Source organism: Eptesicus fuscus, chromosome 8, assembly GCF_027574615.1.
Source record: "Eptesicus fuscus isolate TK198812 chromosome 8, DD_ASM_mEF_20220401, whole genome shotgun sequence".
Lineage (NCBI taxonomy): Eukaryota > Metazoa > Chordata > Mammalia > Chiroptera > Vespertilionidae > Eptesicus > Eptesicus fuscus.
The window spans coordinates 95,217,693-95,239,667 of record NC_072480.1 but is presented as its reverse complement, the minus strand read 5'-3'; the positions used below and the strand labels follow the sequence as shown (position 1 = coordinate 95,239,667).

Genomic DNA, 21,975 nt, shown 5'->3' with positions numbered 1-21,975 from the left:
TGGTTAAATATGTCAGCGGAAGAGTTGGCAGGTAGCCAAATTGAAGAAAAGGTACTCGCGTGGAAGTGGTACATAAACACGCGTTGTACCAGCGGCTCCGGAGAACCAGCCCTCCTCACCGAGGAGGTAAACAAACTTGAGGTGGAGCCACCCACCTGTGCCAACAAGTTTGAACCTATAGAGACACCTATAGGTGTACAGGGGCCAAAATACACCCCTGTCTTTAAAAATGCCTGGTTTACAGACGGATCAGCCCCCGTATCCGGTGACCGCAACATCTGGAAGGCAGCAGCCTTCATTCCCGCGACACAACAAGCTCTGACTGTGTCTGGTGAGTCCAATTCTGCACAACATGCAGAACTTATAGCCGCATATATGGCTATACAGGAAGCAGTGCGAACACAAAAACATAAAATATATATATTTACAGATTCTTGGGCAGTATATAATGGCATTATATTATGGTCAGGAAAATGGAAACAAACTAATTGGCAAATTAATGGCAAAGATTTATGGTCTAGAGAATATTGGGAAAAGATATATATTTTATCACAAAAGATAAAAATATATGTAACACATGTCAATGCACATGCTAGTGACAGCTCTAAAACAACACTATACAACAAAATAGTAGATCAACTAGCAAAAGGACTAACACCAGGAAATAACCTCACTATCACTGACAAATCTAAATCTTTAGCTATAACATTAGCATTAAAAAAGGAAGATAACAATTCTTACTCCTTGCCACCAATTCCATCAATTAAATTAAAAAAGGAAGATGGAAAATACAAAATACAACCTCCAGAATTAGAAATGAAATTGACCATACCATTTATCACACAAATACATCAAACATTAGGACACATAGGACAATCAGCACTTATAAACTGGTTTCTAAAAAGAAACATAAAAGCCCCAATCAGAGACATTAAATCAGCTATAAATACATGCACTATTTGCAAAGGAACACACATGTTCCGCACACTTCAGCCACCTAGAATGAATAAACCATATATACCCAACCAACTCTTACAGATAGATTTTATTGGACCTTTAAAAGTACCATATTCACAAAAATATGCATGCACATTAGTGGATGTAAATACAGGAATCCTTGCTGCCACAGCATCGTCACATCCAGATGCAAATACAACATTACGCTCCCTAAATACCTGGATGATGCATTTTGGCCCGCCACAAATCATAGAATCAGATCAAGGATCACACTTTACTGCCACATCTGTACAAAGGTTGGCAGCAGAATATGACATAGATTGGAACTTTCACTTATCATACAACCCAACAGCAGCAGGAACAATTGAAAGGCACAATGGACTCCTCAAACATAAAATGCAAACACTATTGATGGATAATAAATATCCATCTTTACAAGTTCTTTTAAATAAAGCATGCCTTTTATTAAATTCTAGACCTAGACAGAACAGACCCTCCCCCCTAGAACAACTGTATCTTCCACACATTGAAAATATCAAAGAATACCAATTCAGCCCTCCACCTAGAATAAATAGGAAAATTCCTTACAAAATCTTAACAAAAAACTCTAAAGATAACTCCTTGTCCTTGCAGGAAATCATAGCTGACAGCGGAGCCTCACTTTACTGGACAGTAAATGATAAGGGAGAACTACAACAAACCAAAATCCAAAACACACAACCAAGATTTTAAATTAACATTATATTATTTATTTATTGTCTTATCTCAGCCATAATCACTCTTACACTCCTCCTACCATTCATATCATATATTGAACAAAATGTGCAGAAAAATAGAACGCCTCAGTTTTATTACCTTTATGCTCCTTTTACTATTGATTTCCACTTGGACAGCCTTGTCATTGACATGGTGTAAATATAGACATATTACAACCAATAATACCATAAACATTAGTAGCATAAGTAGCCTAACCAAAACCCCATTCCTTAAAACCCTGATCCAAGAATTATCAAACCCACTATCCAAGTTCTATAATTACACGATCTGTGCTCCCACAGGATTATCATGGAACAATGGGAAGCGGACCTAGAGAACTTTATGGAAGAAGCCAAAATACAAATAGTGTCCCCTACCCAACAACCTTCACCACCCCCATATTATCCCACACCCCCAAATTCACCAGATCTTCCCCAACTTCCATCACCACCAGCTACAGCTTTGCATATTCCTGATTTACAAACTTCTACTCCCTTGTTGCCCAATCAATACACGCATAGACCAGGATACCGCAGATTTTATCCTGATATCTGCAACCCAGCATGGTACACTAGATTTCAATATGATCCACATACCCAATACCAAGGAATATATCGCCATGTATTTTCAGGAGGAGTCATCGAATCTATCCTAAACATACTGGATGAAACTCAATCTATTATAGAATATTTGCCAGGAGAAACGGCTGTACATTTCCTTGCTCTACTTAGAGACTATATTGCCATAGGAGAACAAGCAATCTATTCTGCTTACAGATACCCAAGCTCACTTCCACCATTAACAACCCCAAATGAATTACTGAATATAATTTGTATAGGAGACCTAAATGCAGAATATTTGACACCACCTTGGAACTATATCCTTGCAATTTCTCAGAGAGAACTTGAAGACAGAGAAAGATGGGAACATATGATGGAACTAGATGGCCCAGAGGAATTTTCCACTGGACATTGATTTTACTCTTTACTAATATTCTTGTTGATGATGTTATTTCTAGTGCTTCTAGCACTACAACTACTTTTAATACCTCTACTAATGCTGATATTACTACTGAAGTGCCTGCTACTGCTTTACCTACTACTACTTTACCTACTACTATTACTACTACTAATACTGGCAAGCCAGATACCATAAAACCAGCTATAACCCATAAATTATCCATACAACTAACTAAACCAAACAAACATTATATTTTCCACCACCCAGTCACACTTACAGCAAATAACTCAATCTTTTCACTAACTATAGGTGATTTTTCTTTCAATACTTCTTTACAATATTATTCCACATACAAGATGTGTCCATCATATTACCACCCAGATTTTTGCCAACTTAAAACATTGAATTATATACAAAATTCTATGAGGACATATGGTCACACTCAATTGAAAGAATGCATTTCCCAACAATGGTTTCAGGACTCTCTGACTCTGAGATCAGTTTCCATTATAGATGTCCAATCAAGAGATCCTCCCACAACAACTTATCATATAACTACTGATACCCTTATAACTCTCAATTCCAAATTTATAAACATAGTTCAAAATGTAGATCCATATTTAAATATAGAAAATAATTCATGCATTCAGAGAGCACTAGTTAATGTAGTTCCATTTCAAGAACATCTCATGCATTTTTGGTATACAGGAGAACTAGGTGATGAATTTGAGGATTATGATGAATATGAGGAGATGATGAACACAACAGAGACATCCACACCTACACTCACAACAGAAGCACCCATATCAACCTATTTTAACAGACAACCATTCTTTTCACCACCCACCACGAACCCAACCCTACCAGAAGGCTTTCCTATCTCACCATATTATAACATGACACACATTGTAAAAGAAAATGATATAACTTATTATCAATATTATTTAACAGGCTTTCCAAATTTTCCAACATTTGGCAACTTTTGTGTAGGCATTAAATGTCACATGTCAAAGTCCGAATATGGCCCTGTGATGATAACCTCTTTAACTGATGCCATCACACCAGAAGAATATTTAGCTCATGATAACAACTATTGGCCATTTAGACACATACCTCAGATGATGACGGACCTCATTAGTCCTGTCAATTTTGACTCTGGCGAAACTATGTATAAACTTTGGAATTCACCTATGTTTGGCACCATACATCAAATTTGCTTTCCAGCAGCTATATCTAATAATTCCCTTCATATTAATACCACTGGGACAAACTTTACTCATTTTTATACCAAACTAGAACCAGCTATATATTGTGTTGACCCCAACAAGAAATTGGCCAAATCTGTTCTAAATCTATTACAAAGACTAACCCCCAATATGCTATATCCAAATTCTTACAAACTAAGATCACAGCAATTTCTAGGATTCTGGAATATTAATTATACCACCCTTTATTACCCAGATATAATTACACATACCTTTACAGAAATCCCACAAGGAGAACAATTTGTCATGAATTCAACCCACATTTGTTCTAATACCATAGCCATTGGTAAAATCAACCCACCAATTATGCCCTCCTATAACTGCTCTACATTATCCACAAAAATGACAATGGCTATAACGGATTGGTTACAGTCTAAAAGATACATACTAGAACAAGCTAATTCCTTAGCAAATGTAACTATGTTTTTCTCTAACTACACACAGAAATTTTTTCCTTTATTCATGTTTAATTCCTCCACAACATCATATCTATTAGATTGCTCCCCAAGTATCACAGAAATGCTCACCTATGCAATTATTCCTAAACATGATCAACAAGCACGACAACCTACATTTTTAAACCACCCATACTCATATGGACCATTCCCCATTATAAGCTATAGAAATTTTACATTTAGCTACACCTCTACAAACATTCTTTCAAATCTTACCACAGGCCAACAACACCAAACGACCTATACAGTTCTTTATCCCAACTCAACATTAAGACCTACCCCTATACCACTAAATCACTCACATTTTGCTTGCAGAGGATATGACCCACTCATTAGTTTACATTATAATATTTCTTATGGACTAAAACCTACTTCTTGGTTTACAACCTTTGGAGCCTATATTAATCCATCAAAAGCAAAACGTATAGCTGGATCCTTCACTACTGGTTTTCAATCATATATGCTACATTACTTAGACGGCGGATGGAAGAAATTATTCCTCCACCACCATTCACCCATGACTAATCATTCTCTTCTACCCTTCACTGATTTCTACTATATACCTAATATAGCTGATAAATGTTATAATAACCTATTGGAACCATGTATCATACAAAGAGGTTGCTACAATTCTACAACATGCCTAAGAACCTTACATTTCTCACCTGTCTATTCTTATGGCATTACAAAACCTGCACCTAAACTTCTTGAGGCCCCATCAGTAATTACACAAATCAATAACCCAGGTAGACTAATTTTCCAACCACAGATTCAGAGAACTACCATATACTTCTCACCAGATGATTTTTTAGCCTCCTCATTAGTCAAAGCTTGTGCAGATGTAGAACCCCCAATTCCAATTAGAAATGCACCATTCCCTCAAAAATTTAGACAACATTCAGGAAGGAAACTCTTACAACTAGATGCAGCTTCCTTTGCATTGGCATCAATCGCCGCATCTGTATCTATAGCAAATTCAGTTAAAATTAATCAGTTAACTAATGATTTAAATAAATACTTCCACCATACAACCGAATTTGAAACTAAAACATTATAACTCATTTCTAAATCATTTGACAGTGCCTATCAACTGACAGCACAAACCCATCAGCAAGTTATGCTCTTATCAGACATAGTTAAGGAACAGGATCACTATATGAACACATTACATCAAGACATAGAGGACATTAATCAAAGATTCCAAAAATATCAATTTAGACAACAATGTCAACTTATACAAAATTCCCTAACACAAGCCCAAAGAGACCTTTTGTCTCTCATTGTCAGGGGACAAGGACTGAACCCATTGTGGAATGATGCAATAGCTGCAATTGACTTTACAAAACCTATAGGATGCTCCTACTCAGATTGTGAACTTTCAATACTCACAGCAGTAGGAGGAGAAAACTTAGTGGCATATCCTACATTGAATATACCAATACACATAAACAATAATGAATATGCAATGCCTAATGGAGACATACTATATGTGGAACCTTATTTCTTCTTAAAATCTTCACTAATACAATTCACTCCAAATATCTTCATTGCATTCCAACCACTATCTGTAGATACATTTCCTATATCACTTCTTCCACATGACCCAAGACCACTCATGTATAATATAGGCAGACATAACTTTGTCGCCTGCTTTACAAATATCTCTGTATATGATCACACAATAAGAAAGAATGTGAATTACTCCTTCCCTAATTCTTGTCACTTAATCACTAATGCTATGAACATCACCTTTAATAATAAAATATATTATTCATTCTTTGACACCAAAACCTCTCTATACTTCTCACCCTCTTTACCCTTATACCAACGCTTGCAAGAAAAACATTATACTGCACCCCCTACTCTTAATGAATCTTTTAACAAGCTTAGCTCTTTAGAACCCCTCGTAAAAGATACCATGAAGACCTTGAAGTCGCAAGCTGAACAACTACATCACTTAGCCTACATCCCAAACGCCGGAACCATCACAACCTTGGAAGACTTGAAAAAACTACACCGAAATTGCAAGACAGCAGATACTCTCCTATCCTTATGGAGGACCGTCCCCTGCACTCCTGATTGGAATTTCATCAACCCCATCGCATGGATTCAGCATGGACTCTCTTCATTTGAAGCTACATGGACTTTAATTAAGGAAATATTATTTGCATTGGCTATTATTTTCCTCTTTTGTTTATTTGTTAAGATTGCTAAAATCATTATATGCCTTATCCCCAATAAAATAAAAAATAATTGATTCCCTTGGGGTAAACCCTTCAGGAATCACCGGGTGGAATGTTATAGTAATAATGATAAGAACAATATAGAATAAGTATCAAAGTGTGGAATTACAGTGTGATATTAAAAAATGATGTTAAGAAGTATTAAATGTAATGTAAACAAGTTGATTAAACACCCCTGAACGGCCTGTATGCAGAAAAAAAAAAGTAAAGTGATCTGTTCCCCATATGTAAAACCAGATATGCAAGGCTCCTGGGACCCGCTGATAAGACACACTGAAGACGCCCATCTAGGCACATAAAAAGAGGAAGCACCAGAGGAAGATCAGAGAGGCTTGTTCTGCTCCTCCACAGACGGTCACTCTCCACCCCCCTTCCTGCAATCTGCCCAAGCTCTGCCGTGGACTGTGAGTCCAGACAGTGAGCCGGAAACTGAGGCCTCAAGCAAGACGCCGAGCCGCAGCTGCAACGTCCAACGTCCAGTGTGTGTGTCTGTCGGCGCGGATCCCCGGGTGGCCTGCCGAGGTCTGGAAACCACCAGGACTCTGGTAAATAAACCGTGTGTGATTCGTGCATTGCATGTCTGTCTCCTGTGTAACTTATGCTCGGTCAATATTAAGTAAGTACCTTGGGTAGTACGTGTCAGTTTAGAGACTGGCTGAGGCACCCTTGGTCACCTGTGCTTACGTCCCTGAAGGAGAAATTGGGACAAGTTCTAATCTTGGGTCATCTTTCATTCTTTTTTCCTTCATTAAACTTTGTTTCAAATGGGTTTGAAAATTCTGTGGCAGATTTTTGGTCAAGTCATACCATGAAAAAGTACTGATTTAAAAAACTAATAACTTAAATGCACACACACACACACACACACACACACACACACACACACACACAACACCAAATGGTCCACAAAACATTCTTCTTCCTCCTGAAGGTTAAACCTAAATGGCCAATAGATAAAAACAGTTCTGAGCCCGTTCTCCCACCCCTGAGTAAGACCGGGTGGCAGGTATTGGGGATAATATTCATTTAACCTTCTGGGCTTTCTGAGCAGATGTGGTGACTGGCAGCTCCAGCTGCCTTCTTGTCCACTGCTTTGATGACACCCACAATAACTGTCTGTCTCATGTCACAAACAGCAAAATGGCCCAGAGTTTAATCAGAGAAACTGAACACACAGGGGCTTTCCAGGAATTATATCCACAGGGGCAGCATCATCAGATTTCTAAAACGTTGGGCCATTTTCCAGCTTTTTCCAAGAATCTTGATCAAGCTTCTCCTTCAGTTCAGATTTGCAAGCAATGTGAGCTGTGTGGCAATCCAGCACAGGTGAATAGCCAGCACTGATTTGGCCTGGGTGGGTCAGGATCACCTGAGCTGTGAAGCCAGCTGCTTCCGCTGGTGGGTCATTTTTGCTGCCACCAGCCACATTGCCACAGCTAACATCTTTGACAGACACATTCTTCACATTGAAGCCTACCTTGTCCCCAGGAAGAGCTTCACCCAAACCTTCATGGTGCATTTCAACAGACTTTACTTCAGTTGTAACATTGACTGGAGCAAAGGTGACCGCCATGCGGGCTTTCAGAACACCAGTCTCCTCTCGGCCCACAGGGACAGCACCATTTGGTACATGTCCTGGAGGGGCAGCCACTGGGGCTTGTCAGTTGAATGAACTGGTGGCAAGTGCAATCCAGAGCTTCAAGCAGTGCGGTTCCACTGGCATTGCCATCTTCACCAGTGACTTTTTAAAAAATATAAGAAGGTATGTTTACGCTCTAGATCTGTGTTTGGGTGGCATCAGCAAACAGCTGGTAGAGAAGAAAGGAGGTTCAAAGAGCAAGTCTTGGAACATAATAAGTTTCAGAAATTAAAAATATACCTTTGCAGTGTGTAATTACTGCTCTTTTTAAAATTTTATTTATAAAATTCCCTATCAATACCTATGAGAGAAATAGCACATTTGACCCTCAAAACAGGTGACAGAGGATCATGAGTGCTACAAGCCAAGACTTGTCTGTTTACATTTAAAGGAATTAAAATGAAATAAAACTAAGTATTCATTTTCTTAGCTGTACTGGCCACATTTTCAGTGGTCAATAGCCACAGGTGGTTAGTGGCTATAGTATTGGGCGGCATCAATGAAGAAAATGCTACTGGACAGCACTGCTCTTGACTGTGCTTTTGTGCTAATTTGGAAAAGTTACTCCTTTCAGGAAGGTGCTGCTTGGATGTGAAGCTGGCGGTGGGTTCCACTCATCCCTGTCTAAGCTGGCAGCAGCTCAGGGCAGCAGATTTCTAGGTAGCATGAAAATCCTTGCGTCTTTGAGGTACGCTGGGAGAGTTGAAAGAAAGGAAAGAAAGAAGGAAGATGCTACAAACACTGACAAGAGAACAAGCTCAAACATTTTTTATGGAGGCAGGAGGTCCTGTTTTGAAAACTCGTCTCCAACCTGTGGTTCCTGGGCTCTGACTCAGTGATTTATGAAGAGTACTTTCAAAATGGGAAATGTTCTCAATTAAATGTCAAGATGAATAGACTTACATAAGCGCTGTGAACATGTTATTTTTTTAAATATGTTTTATATGATTCACGTATAGTTCCCTTTTTGGCCATTAGCAATCTTTGTTTCCTTAAAACATCTAAAAGCGGGTTACCAAGTACACGCATTAAAAGGAACAGAGCTATTTCTGGTTTCAGTCCACAAAGCTGCAGGCACAGTGTCCCAGGTAAACAATGAAAACACTTTCTTCTGGTTGAGATCATTTTCTTCTGAGGAGACTAATGGGAGCTAAGGTTTTATGTCTCTGATGTGTGATTTGCTGTCCAGTGTTCGGCCACATTTCATTTTACCATGACACTGATTTCTTGGGAGAAGAACTGGATGCTATTGATGTAAAAGGGCATAGAGCCTGCCAGAGAATGTGTACCGACACCATCCACTGCCAATTTTTTACCTATTTTCCACCTCAACAATCTCACCATGGAGGGAAGTAAGACACAAGAAGGTACCATCATTGCTCCATCCCATCTCTTCGGGAGGTGCATCACGTTTATACCATTTTATATCCAACCTGCAGGGGTAAATGTTACTTAACACTTTCTTCAAATGGATCTCCAACTAAAATACTTCATAACACAGGATGCATCTTGGATATCCATTAAGGTCATGTAAGATGGATAATGGTGAGTTTCACATCACTTGACAAAATACATCTGAAGAAGCTATTCTATAATTAATATACCATGACGAAGAGAGTCAATAATAGCCACAAGGGGATTGAAATTAGTAGAAAAACGCCAATTTACAATTATCTTTTATTTTCACTTTTATCACCCACGCTGACCATGTTTGAAACATAAACAATGGGCCTTGACTAACCTGCATTGCCTAGTAGTAATTGGATATGTGTTTTAATTTGCTGCAATTATGCAACTGGTTTTTCATGGGGAGACTCTTATAAAGTGTGCATTTTAGAATTCAGGTGAATTTTATTTTTTTAATGAGCAGTTGAATGGGTGCAAAAGTATTCAGCTCTCTGAATCCTACAAGAGAATAGTGAAATGGTTAAAGGCATACACCAGGGCCATTCCTGAATGGAGATTTCTGCCTTATGATCTGGTGAAGGAAGAAGAGTCAGACCTGCCAGCAAAGACCCCTCCCCCACCCCCACCCCACCATCCCTGACTCCTCCCACACACATCCACACCCACCTCCACCAAAAATAAATTACCTGGAGAACTTTTGCATTAAGACTGATTCTAACACATTCACAAGTTTTCATTACTGCTCATGGTGATGAAAGAATGTGTGTGCCTGTGAGTGTGTGTGTGTGTGTGTGTGCTCGTGAGTTGAGGGAAATGTCCTCCAGTTCCCAGCTAAATGGTTGTCAGCTTTTCCCGGGAACCTGAGGGCACTTTGCAAAGCCCCAGGAACTCTAAGGTAGACATCAGAGGTGTCCTGGGCATGGCAAGTGCCCTGGGTGCCAGATGATGTTATACATATGCAAATTAACCGGATGTCACTCGGAGAAAACCCCTCCCACTTGGGATAAGAATTGGGGCTGATCCTTGAAAAGTAGGGAGGCATCATTTCTTGAAATTGTAGCTGCCCTGCACGCCTGCCATGTTCTGCATTAGAGGCAGGGACCTGAGCTCCTTTTGAAGCATCCATCTTATATAAAAACTGCTGTTTGAAATTTTAACCCTGCTATTTTGTCTTCAGTAAATGCTTGCTTGCTTAAATAATAAGGAAAATAAGACTACTCCAGAGAGACCATAAACATTCCCCCAGACGAAGTTATCAGTGCAGGCACCAGGCCAAGCCTTTGGTTGAGGTCTCAAAGCCTCAGCACATAGGGCTCTTTAAGAACTTGCAAAGGGGACCGGAAACATCCCATATTTGGGAGACAAAGAAGGTGAAAACATATATAGGGAATGTTCCTCCATGTTGGGGCCCAGAATTTGAAATCCAGTTTTCTCTCAGCCTGCGTGTAATAATAATAAAGTGTAACTCCATCTCTCTAGGTGTTGCTTGGTTCTTCTCTGGTTTTCTGTAATACTTTCAGAGTCCTGGAGAAAACCAGGCTGTCAGACAACCCCCAAGGCTGAGTCAGAAGTGGCACCAACTCCTCCCCTTCCCCTCCAAGCCCCCTTCATCTCCACTCCGCCCTCTGGTGAGCAGCAGAGGGCTGTCTGGGGGAGAGCTGAGCAAAAGCCTGACCAGCGGGTTTAAAAAGAACAGAAAGGCACAGAATTAGGACCCGGAAATGGGCAGGGAGGCTGCCCAGGGGAGTTGGTGGAAGTCCTGGCCAACAGCACAGTGTTCTAAGCGGGCCCAGCAGCGGCTGCTGCAGACAGAGGGGAGGGGTCTCATGGAGGGACGGCCCGGACCCTGCAGCTACTCACGCGTGTCCGGCCTCCTCCGAGTCGCTGTCCGAGGCCCACTCCTCGCCGATGCCCGGCAGGGTGGAGAAGAGGGTCTTGGGGCCCGGCCCGGGGGGCATCCAAGCGCTGGGCTCTGGGTCTCCGGGCCACGCTGGAGGGGGTTCTGTGGGCTCCAGGCTGAACTGCTGCTACCCACTGCGCCCCGGATGGATGGCAGCGCCGCCCAGACCCCGCCGGGGACGCGGGGGTCGACCGCGCCCCCGCCCCCAGATGCTCCGGGGAGCTCTGGGCTCTGTGGCCACCGCCAGACGCGGCCCGGGGCAGGTCCTGGGGCAGGTCCTGGGGCAGGTCCCAGGGCAGGTCCTGCGGCGGGGACTGGACTTTGCTTGCTCTGGGGCTACTGGGCAGGGACAAGGGGGTCCCTACTGCTTCTGCCGCGCGGCTGGCGACCGAGACCCTGGGGTAGGAGGCGGTGAGCGGAGGATGGGGCGCGGCGGGCGCCCCCCGCGGGGTGCAGGGGGAGTCGGGCGCCAAGGCGGGGAGGAGGCGCAGGGTGGGGGCCGTGCTCAGCGCTGTGCCCGCCGGCCCCGCGCTGGCAGCGCCTTCCAGAGAGGGGACCGCCGGAGACGCCGGGGAAGCAGTCGAGGTCTTGAAGATTTTGGAAAAGAGAGACCCGAGGTCCAACACGGCGACCTTCATGGCTCCGACTTGGAAATGCTGTCCTCGCTGCTGCTGGAGCCTCAAGACCACGGGGAGCCGGGCTGCGGGGCTCCATCCACCCCTGCTCACAAGGATCCGGAGGCGGCGGCCCGGGCGGGGCGGGGATCCTGGGGTTCCCGTTTGCCTGGGTGCGCTCTAGTGCGCTCCCCAGGAAAAGGAGCTTCTCTGGGCGCTCAGCCCCGAAGCCCTGGAGACCCCCTTTCCGACGCCCAGATGGCTCGCGGGGCTGAGGCTGCGGGGACAGCGGCCACCCTCTGTCCCTCTCTGTCCCGGTGCCCTGAGACCCCCAGCGCCCAGGTGCACAGGTGCCAGCGCCCCCGCGGGCTGAGGGTGCGGATGGGGCCTCTGGTGGCAGAGTTACCACCTGGGCCTCCAGGACGCGCAGGCGGTTGCTAAGCTAAACAAAAACCCTCCTATCTCCCTGCTAATTGGGCCTGGACTGCAGCTCCCACCTCTCAGGGCTGTGTCCACAACAGGTACCCAGGCTCACCTCCCCATACCTGCCTTAAAGGAACACTGTCCAATTTCCCCATCACCCTTGGAGCTTCCCCCCACTGGCCAGGCTCTGGGCTGAGGGCCAGGAACTTGAACAGAGGGAGATAACCCTGCTTCCAAAGGAGCTGGAACCATCTAGTGTGACAAGACCAACTGTGCCAGGGCAGGGCGGCCAGCTCTCTGGCAGCAGGGAAGGCTGGTAAACAAACAAACACCTGTTCTCAGGTGAGGGGACTTGAAACAGCAGTGCCCCCTCCTCCCCCTTCAGGGCCAGGTTCAAAGTGTGCCACTAAAAATGACACAGCGGGTGCCTCACCCAAGAACTTGGAAATAAGATGGGGCCTGACAGCTGAACTAGTAACATTCACATACAGTGTATGTGGCTAACACCCAACCGAGTGGACCAAGAGATTTAACAACTAAAATGTTTCAGAACTCGAATGATAATCAGATCGATCGATACAAACTCAAACACAGATATGAGAGGTAAGAGTTTCTTATTAAGGGGGATACATTTCGTTTTGCTAAATCTGAGAAATAATGTGTGAAAGATAGAGTGTATGAGTGTGATGATCCACAGAAGCATGGGGTCAGTTCTGAGCAAGATTACAAAATAAGATATTGACAGGGTTTATCCATTAATGTTCAGGAGATGTATTTTCTGATTTGGGGCAGGGAAAGGAAATGAATACAGTAACTGACATTCATGAGTATATACTTTAGTCTTGTGGCTAGTTACCAAACAGGACTCTGCATAGTTAATTTCCATCGGTAATGACAAGTTTTGTATTTCCTTGCAGAGACCTAACCAATCTTCTACCTGTGATATCTACATGCTGTCAGGATCCCTTTTCTGAACCCAACCCCCACAAACAAGCATGTCCTGGGCACTTTTCTACTTCCAGGGTGCGCTCAGCACTGAGATGTGAGAGAAGGGATGTTCTCTTCCCACAGGAGGAATAGCAGCTTCCTAGCACAGGAGGTGTCAGGTGAGGGCCCCAGGACACAAGCTCAACAGATAGGGGCCACCCAGTCAGCACTAATGGGGGAGAGAGCAGCATGTGCTGAAGAGAGGTGAGAGGCCAGGCTGAGCAGGCTCTCTAGGGCCTTGGATGTCGGAAGAGGGAAGAGCATACAGTTGTCAGCGTGCAACACACCAGCACACAGTGAAGAGTCAAAACGAAGGAAACATCTGAGAGCAGCGAGGGAAACCGGAGGCAGAAGTCTCAGGGTCAGAGCAGGGAAGCTGGGCTAACTTTGTCATGACGCAAGGACACCAGAACCATCCATGTTTCTCATATTTTCATTGTCCCTCTTCCGCAGCAACCAATCAGGTAGCCGTAGAGGGGTGTGAGGTCAGAACATTGGACTATTTTCATAGAGTGTTCATTCAGGATTGCAAAGCCGTGTCCTCAAGATTGTTACTTTCATAAGGATCTTGCTTGTAGTTCATAGAGTAATTAAATCCTCAATACATTAGGTTACTCTCAATGCAAGTAGAATCATTTCTAGAATATGCACTCTCAGTGTTTAAACTGCTAATTATCTGATCGGTTCTGGGCTCTTATAGCTGACCAGCTTCTCAGGAGGGAGCCCCACTAACCTGACTCATAAAACCTTCGGGGCTCTCTGTCTCACCCACAAATTGCCTTCAAAATAAAGATACAATTTCTAAGCCTGGTGTTAGAGAGTGGGAATTTTTGAGCATGATTCCTCCTAGTCAACTTGGCCATAAATCCCAGATACAACTAACAAAATAGCCTTACAGGATAAATTATTGTCAGTTTTCTTGAGAACAGGAGCCCAGTAAGCCTTACAAGATAGATCACTGTCAACTTTCCTGATAACGGGATGCAGTTACTTACTCCACCAGGCGCCAGGACCCTGTAAATTACATGCTGATGTTACTTAAGACTGCTTTGTTTTAAATTATTTGCTCTGCAAAAACAGGATGTTATGAATGTGTTTAAATAAGGTCGGACACAAAGGGTTGGGGCTGCTCTCTGGGCTTGCTGCATGGAGAGAGAGCAGTCAGGCGGCCGGTTATTAAAGGCTCCCTAAATTTTAATTTGGTCTGGACTCCAGTGGTCTTTTACTCGCGTTCACTCCACAGCATTTGGAGGCCCCAGTGAGATAACCAGCCTTTGCCTGGTCCTGTGACCGGAGCCCACCGGGGTCCCTGGACTCTCTCACCTAGGGGGAGATCTCTGAGAGACGTTCCTCAGCCCCGGGACTGGTAGAGGTTGTAAACCCCATCTGCTAAATTTCCTGATTGACTCTGATCGGAGCCACCTGGATCTGGTTCTTACCGGTAGGAAACTTATTTCTGGTTCTGTTCTGTGGGTACCCATCTGGGGTCTCTGGAAGGCTGGACACAGCGCTACTTCTGAGACCAGATCCCGGCGCACGATGGTGCCCGGCAATCCTGTTTGGTTGTCATTGTCTTTGTAATTCTGTGTTATTGTGGTCTAATTGTCTCTGTCATTAGAATGGGTCAGTCTGCTTTATGTCTGTCTGTACTCCCCTGCAATGTTTTTTGAAAAATTTTTAGTAATTCAAGCGGCGAGCGGGTGACTATGGAGCCTCCATTAATGCTTTTGATTTACAGAAATTTTGTGAGTGGGAATGGCCAACTTTCCCATATCCCAGTGAGTGGAAGGGGGAGCTTGATCACCTCCCCAGAAGTCAAAAACTCAGACTGTTTGGTGTATAAATGTAAGTGTGAGAGTCTGTGTGAAGTGAAAGCTACTTTGTGCTTTCTGGCTATACACATGAGAGTATTTGTTATCTCTTTCTATTGTTTAATTTGTTTAAAGATAGGGCAGACCTGCTATGATGGTCTGCAAATGTCTTAAGCAGCACTGCTGAGTTATTTTTCTCAGAGATGTTTGCTCTCTATCACAGTGGGAGGGAATCAGCCCATTTAGCTAATAAAAATTTCTCTCTGTGTTTGTATAAGTAAGGGTTTCAGTTTGCTCTGATTTGTGAATTTGCTATATTATATTGAAATTTTAAAGTCCTAAGGTTAATTTAAAGGTATAAATTTGTGACACTTCAAAGAACAAAGAACTTTTATTTATGGCTTTCTTATCTCTTTTGGTGGTCGGAGACTTCCAGGGGCAGGGCTTACAGCTCCGAAAGGTGGAGAGATTTACAGACCCTGTCCCTGCCTGTGACATCATAGTCCAACATTTGTTTGACTTGCTGTTTTCAGTTATTAGGATCCTCATAGAGGACATAACCTGGTCTTTCCCTTCCTCTCTCATCCTTATTCTAATAGCATCTGTAACTGGATTAAAGATCTTTTCTTTCAGGAGGCCATCCAGGCTTTCAGTTCGCAAAAAATCTCCCTACACACCCTTATCCTCCTCCGCTATCTTTCCAGGCTGACTAAGAGTCATTTTCCCCACCAGGTCAGACCTCAGCTTTTGAAAGGGAGGACTGCTACAGTGGTAGTCTGTAGTTTTCTCTGAAACTCCCACTGTTTCTATTTCTCCCCTCTGTAGGAATTGTCTTCCTCTGACTCAATAGGGAAGGGAAACAAGCAACTGGACTGGGGGACGGGACGGGGTGGGGAGGGGGTAGTCGGAGAAATCAAGAGTGGTAAAGGATGAGGATTTAAGATCCTCTAGGAGTCTAGGGGCTTAGAGTAAAAATCTATGAGGGAAAAAAATGTTTACAGAAAGAAAAAAGTATCCTTAAATGTAAAAGCCTAAATATACAGGATCTCAGACCATTTGCCTTGTTTCAGGACAGAGTAAATGGTTAATGCAGAAAGCGGGGTGGGGGGTGGGGGGTGGTGGTGTCAGCAGTTAATTATGAAGCTGGGAGAGATAGGTTTTTGTTTATTTTTATTGGCTGCAGACCGCTCTGCTGGTGTAGGGGTATGGTCCAGGTGTCTTATCAGAACTTCCCTAGATTCAAGGTCGCAAGTTTTCTGCAAGCATAATTAATCTAGCTGCCCTGGTGATTTAAAACTGGTTGCTAGGCAGACTCAGCCCCCAAGAGCCAGATGAAAGAAGGAGGTGAGGGGGGCTGGATGCCCGAGCTGCCTGCTGTGGCCCTGGAAGAAGCAGCAGCAGCGAGAAAAGCAGGGGACAGCAGACATTTACCTGACACTAGAGCTACCCCGCTGCTGTCCAGTGAGTAATGAGTGTTTTACAACAAGCAATACAAGACTTAGGCCTTTGGCTTGTTGGCTACAGCAGTTAAACCAGAAGCCAGTGACTGCTACTAGCATCCTACAGCCCCAGGAACAGAGCATCAGGCCCGGGATCTGTAAAAGCAGCAGATAGAGCTAGTGAAAGCTCCCTGTTTGCAAATTTACTGAAAGAGTTCAGTACCTGTTGCTGCTGGAAGAGGAGGGGCTGAGATCTCCTTCCAGTGCACCCATCTTGGGAGAGGCCTGGTGACTGCTCTGCCACAAAGTGGACTGGTGGGAAGACAAGGGGCCTAATACCCAAGCCACTGCCACAGAAGCGCTTTGCAATATGCAAAGCTGTTTATAACTGCAACTCTGGCTGTTTTGGACTGGCAGCTTAAAGTCAAAGAGCAAAGGAAAGGCACTCTCCCTGGACTGGGGAGCCTTCAGGACTTTGGGATTTTCCAAGAGAGGAGGAGTCTGACAGAGGGATGGCAGAGACACTATGGAGTTGGAAGGACCTAAGGCCACATGTTAAATTTACAAATTACAGCTTTCTAGGCAGATGTCCAAGCCCAGTTATGTAGGGGTTAAGCTGCCTGTTTACAGCAAAACAACTTTCTCCCATGCCAGAATAAATTCTAGGAAAATTAGATAGTCTGTGTTTGTGGCTAGAAAGAAGAACTGGCCACCATGCACAGCCCTGACAGTGGCCTGCAGAAAACTGTATAATAGACTTAGATAATGTCTGCATCATCATGGACATGACTCCAGAAAGACAAGGACAATTTTGCTTTATGTGGGAAGGTCAAGAATAGATTTTAGTCACCTCCCTAAGATATTTGTATAGCCCTACCATATGTCATATATGGTAGCAGAAGATTTGGCTACCTAAGATGGCCACAGTGCCAATATTGTACTTCATTGTGTTAATAATATTGCATTAACCTTACAGATTTGAATGCAGTTGCCAAAAGGGCAGGTGCCCAAATGGGCAAGGAAAATACCCATCTGGTTTTGGTCTCTATTAAAAGACAGTTGGCAGCCTGTATACTGTCTTGCAGGCCTGTGTGACCATGCCCATGTCAGGCATGGCACAAACCTCAAATTTAGGAAACCGGGGAAGGCCTGTTTGGAACAGAGGGAAGTGGTGAGTACCAGCCCTTTGTTACAGAAATTACAGACCCCGTGAGGTCCTGTGACATGTGAGACCCTGTAAAGCAATAAAACTCCCTTAGTCCTTTCTCAGAGGGCATGTCACCCCTCCCAGAGACCATATAAAATTTTAAGGACAAGTCAAGTAGGGGGAACGCTACTACAAGGACAGCTATAATTGTCTACTTGAATATAGACACATTTTTAATTTCTCCTTGTCATTTGAAGACAGTTATATTACTCTGAAGAATCCATAGAAAGGACTGACAAGGAAAATCAGAAGATCTTAAAGCAGGTCAGTATATTTTTCTCCTTATACAATTCCTCCGAAATTTGGCAATACTTAATAAATAAATCATGGCAGTACATTTCTTTGCATAAATTCAGTAAGACCGGTTTCCAATATTGGCTTTATTAACCAGAAACTTTGACTGGAGGATGATGTTTTAAAGAGCCCTGCCTGAACTCTGAAGACTTGAAGCCAATAAGAGTGCCATGGAGAAAGTCTGGTATCCTGCTTGGTAGCCCTGAAAATAGCTGGTGATGGAGCATCAGGCCCAACCCCTACCATCACTGGTGGTTGGTCAGAGTAGAAGGGGAGCAATAAGGCAGGCTTGATGGCAGCTGGATGGCTTGGCTTCCTGGCCCTACGGGGCATATTAAGATTCAATCATGAAATTCCGGCAAAGGTAGTCAGTTACCAATCTTGTTATGTTTATGCAAACAATCAGGCCAAATTAAATACAATAGACAAATTAGTCTTGATTTGGCTCTTTTGATAAACATGGGGGTAATTTTGAGGAGAAAAATTCTATTTCAATATTAGTTATTAAAACTGAAAGGTTTTCTTTCCCTTCCATCAGACCATTTGTTACAGTTTGTCTCCGCCAGGTCACAAGCCCACCTCCTTCTGTGCCCAGGCCTCATTGTCCCTCTGACAGACAGCAAGGATCTCTTGGCTCTGAGAGAAAACTCCGCCCCTCCTCAGCACGAAGCAGCTACAGAAGAAATTCAATGTCCATTTTCCTTAAAAGAATTCAGAGCCAGGATCCTTGAGGTAATATATTAGGCAGTTAGACAGATATGAGCAGAACAAGGACGATGGGCCAACTAGCACTACCAGATGTAATTAAGTATTTCCATATCTATGTGAGACAAGGGGACTCCCCAGAAGCAAGAGGGAACGAGGCTGTAGATGAAGCAGCCCGGGAGGCTGCCCTAAAACCAGTGGGGCCTCTACAGATTCTAGTGACTCTTCCAGACCCTGATCTACCCAATCTAGAAAAGCTGAAATCCATAACCAGTCTTTATTCAAGTTCTTACAGGCTTTACAGTCTACCCAGAAAGCAGTCCAGAAGCATGTATACCAACTTCTGATCCAGTCTATCCTTCCACCCTGGTGACTCTGTTTGGGTAAAGAAATTTGCCACACAAGGACTGACTCCTACGTGGAAAGGACCACCCACACAGCAGTCAAGGTCGATGGGATCTGGCTAAAGACAGCCCAGGCAAAAGACACCTGGCTAAAGACAGCCCAGGCAAAATAGAGAGTCCAGGACTTTTCGGACCCTCTAAAGATTAGTCCTGGCCCTCATTCCGGGCCCTTATCTTATAAACAGGCCCACTGACTTTATTCAGCGGAGAATTAATTCTATCAAGCTTATAGTCCTCATAGGTCAATATAACTCCCTCACCAACAATGACCCAAAAGAGTCAAAGATTTGACTCATGTACATAAAACCAGTGGGGAATGTTAGAGAGTGGGAATTTTTGAGAATGCTTCCTCCTAGTCGACTTGGCCATAAATCCCAGCTACAACTAACAAAATAGCCTTACAGGATAAATTACTGTCAGTTTTCTTGAGAACAGTAAAGCCAGTAAGCCTTACAAGATAGATCACTGTCAACTTTCCTGATAACAGGATGCCGTTACTTACTCCACCAGGCACCAGGACCCTGTAAATTACATGCTGACGTTACTTAAGACTGCTTTGTTTAAAATTGTTTGCTCTGCAAAAACAGGATGTAGTGAATGGGTTTAAATATGGTTGGACATAAAGGGTCGGGGCTGCTCTCTGGACTTGCTGCGTGGAGAGAGAGCAGTCAGCTGGCCGGTTATTAAAGGCTCCCTAAATTTTAATTTGGTCTGGACTCCAGTGGTCGTTTACTCACGTTCGCTCCACAACACTGGGAGTCAATGTGCATTCAAGCTGGCTCCGTGCTACTTGGGAACATCGTCTTGTCCTGGTCACCATGAGCCACCCTGTGCTCCAAGCAGGGTCCCCTGCACACTTTCTTGAACCCATCACACCCTTCTCTGCTTTGGAGCACTTCCTGCTCATGTTGGCTGCTGCCTGAAGCACTCTGCCCTCCCCCTTCTCCAATTCTTGAGGGGAGTGGTTACATATTCCCTGTTTTGTCCACAGAGATGAGCAGAGTCAGATACAGACAAATCCCATATTTGCATAGCTGTGGTAGACTTTTGGAGAGATGAGATCTACTTAATGATATTAAAGAAAATATATTGTAAAGTCTTAAACAGATGAAATAATATCAAAGTGAATAACATAAAGAATGTAAGTTCTTCTCCGTGGACATCCCATAAGGTTGACCAGTGTTTTTCCTCCCAGACATTAGTCTAGCTGCAGAGAACTAAACTTTTTTCCTCCCCAAACATGGCATTACATTATGTACTCTGTTCAGCAGCTTTAAGGTTTATCTTTAATTTACTATTTCCTGAACCTTTTTCCATGTCAGTGCAGATAGATGACTTTAAAAAAAAAAATCAGTTGGAGAAAAGCCTTAAGCATGCTTTTCTCTGCCCTGAAGAGGCCCTGCAGCCTGTACAGGAGCTGCAAGGAAAATGGAGGGGATTGAGCAAAGTAGACATCCAGGGCGTTTCTCAACTTATGTCATCTGCCTGGGCGCCTTCCCTGTCACTATGGACCTGCTCCTAGGAGAGGACACTCCTAGCCCAGCGCCTTTGTAGGAAGGATCGCCTGCAGAAAAGAGAACCAGAGTCAGGATTGGGGTCCCGCTACCTGAAGAAGGAAAATTCGTAGTCAGTGAACACAGCCATCGGGCAGGATTGGGGCACCCTTCTCACCATCATTCCCTTTTCCTTCCTTCCTTCCTTCCTTCCTTCCTTCCTTCCTTCCTTCCTTCCTTCCTTCCTTCCTTCCTTCCTTCCTTCCATAGGCTCAGTGGTTTGTCTTTGAGAGTTACTTCATAATTACTGTTCCTTTATCCAACCCCCGCTCTGCCAGCATCTCTTTTCTCTACCTCTTCCCTTCCTCCTCTCCTACCCGCCCTGATGTCCTCTTGGTCCCGAGGATAATTTGGAAACTATTGGGATCACAAGAACATTATTCAGCTCTCCAGTGACCTGACGAATTTCACCTACTCCCTCAGGTTGGAGTCCCAGGTCAAAGTAGGGAGCTGTTCCGAATGTCCCTGAAGCTCAGCCAGGATACAACCCACCTCCGCTCCCAGCCAGTCCCAGGAGAGCACAAGACACTCCTGGTTGCGCAAGGAAGCATCAGGAGGCTAGGCGCCCAGCCAGGGAAAAACTAACCCCCAAACCGAACTTCAAACCCGGTGCCCCTTTACTTCCATTCTAAAACATACCGCTCCCTCCTTAACGGAGATCAGCCCACCCCAGCCCCAGTGCGCCTCTCCATCCTGAAGTTGCCCTAAATTGCACCCCATTCTCCTCCCCACGCCACTCAAGTGCCTTCGTTTCTGCTCAGCACACTCTGCCTTCAGCATCGGTCTTCCCGTGCGCACTCTGTAGGCGTTTGTCTGCACAGTGACAACCCGGGGGCGCTTTCCTCCCAGCCTGGGAGGCTCCAACCCGGTCCCCAGGGGGCAGGGCGGTCCCTGCGCGGGAAGTCCCGCTTCCTGGCTCCTGGGCTGGTGCCTACAAGTTGCCAGAGGAGGGAGAG

At 44.2% G+C, this 21,975-nt stretch overlaps 1 pseudogene; it reads right to left on the bottom strand.

The window, feature by feature from the left end:
- The window catches only part of LOC103295476 (plasma kallikrein-like), a 218,455-nt pseudogene that overhangs the window by 148,656 nt on the left and 47,824 nt on the right, over positions 1–21,975 (bottom strand).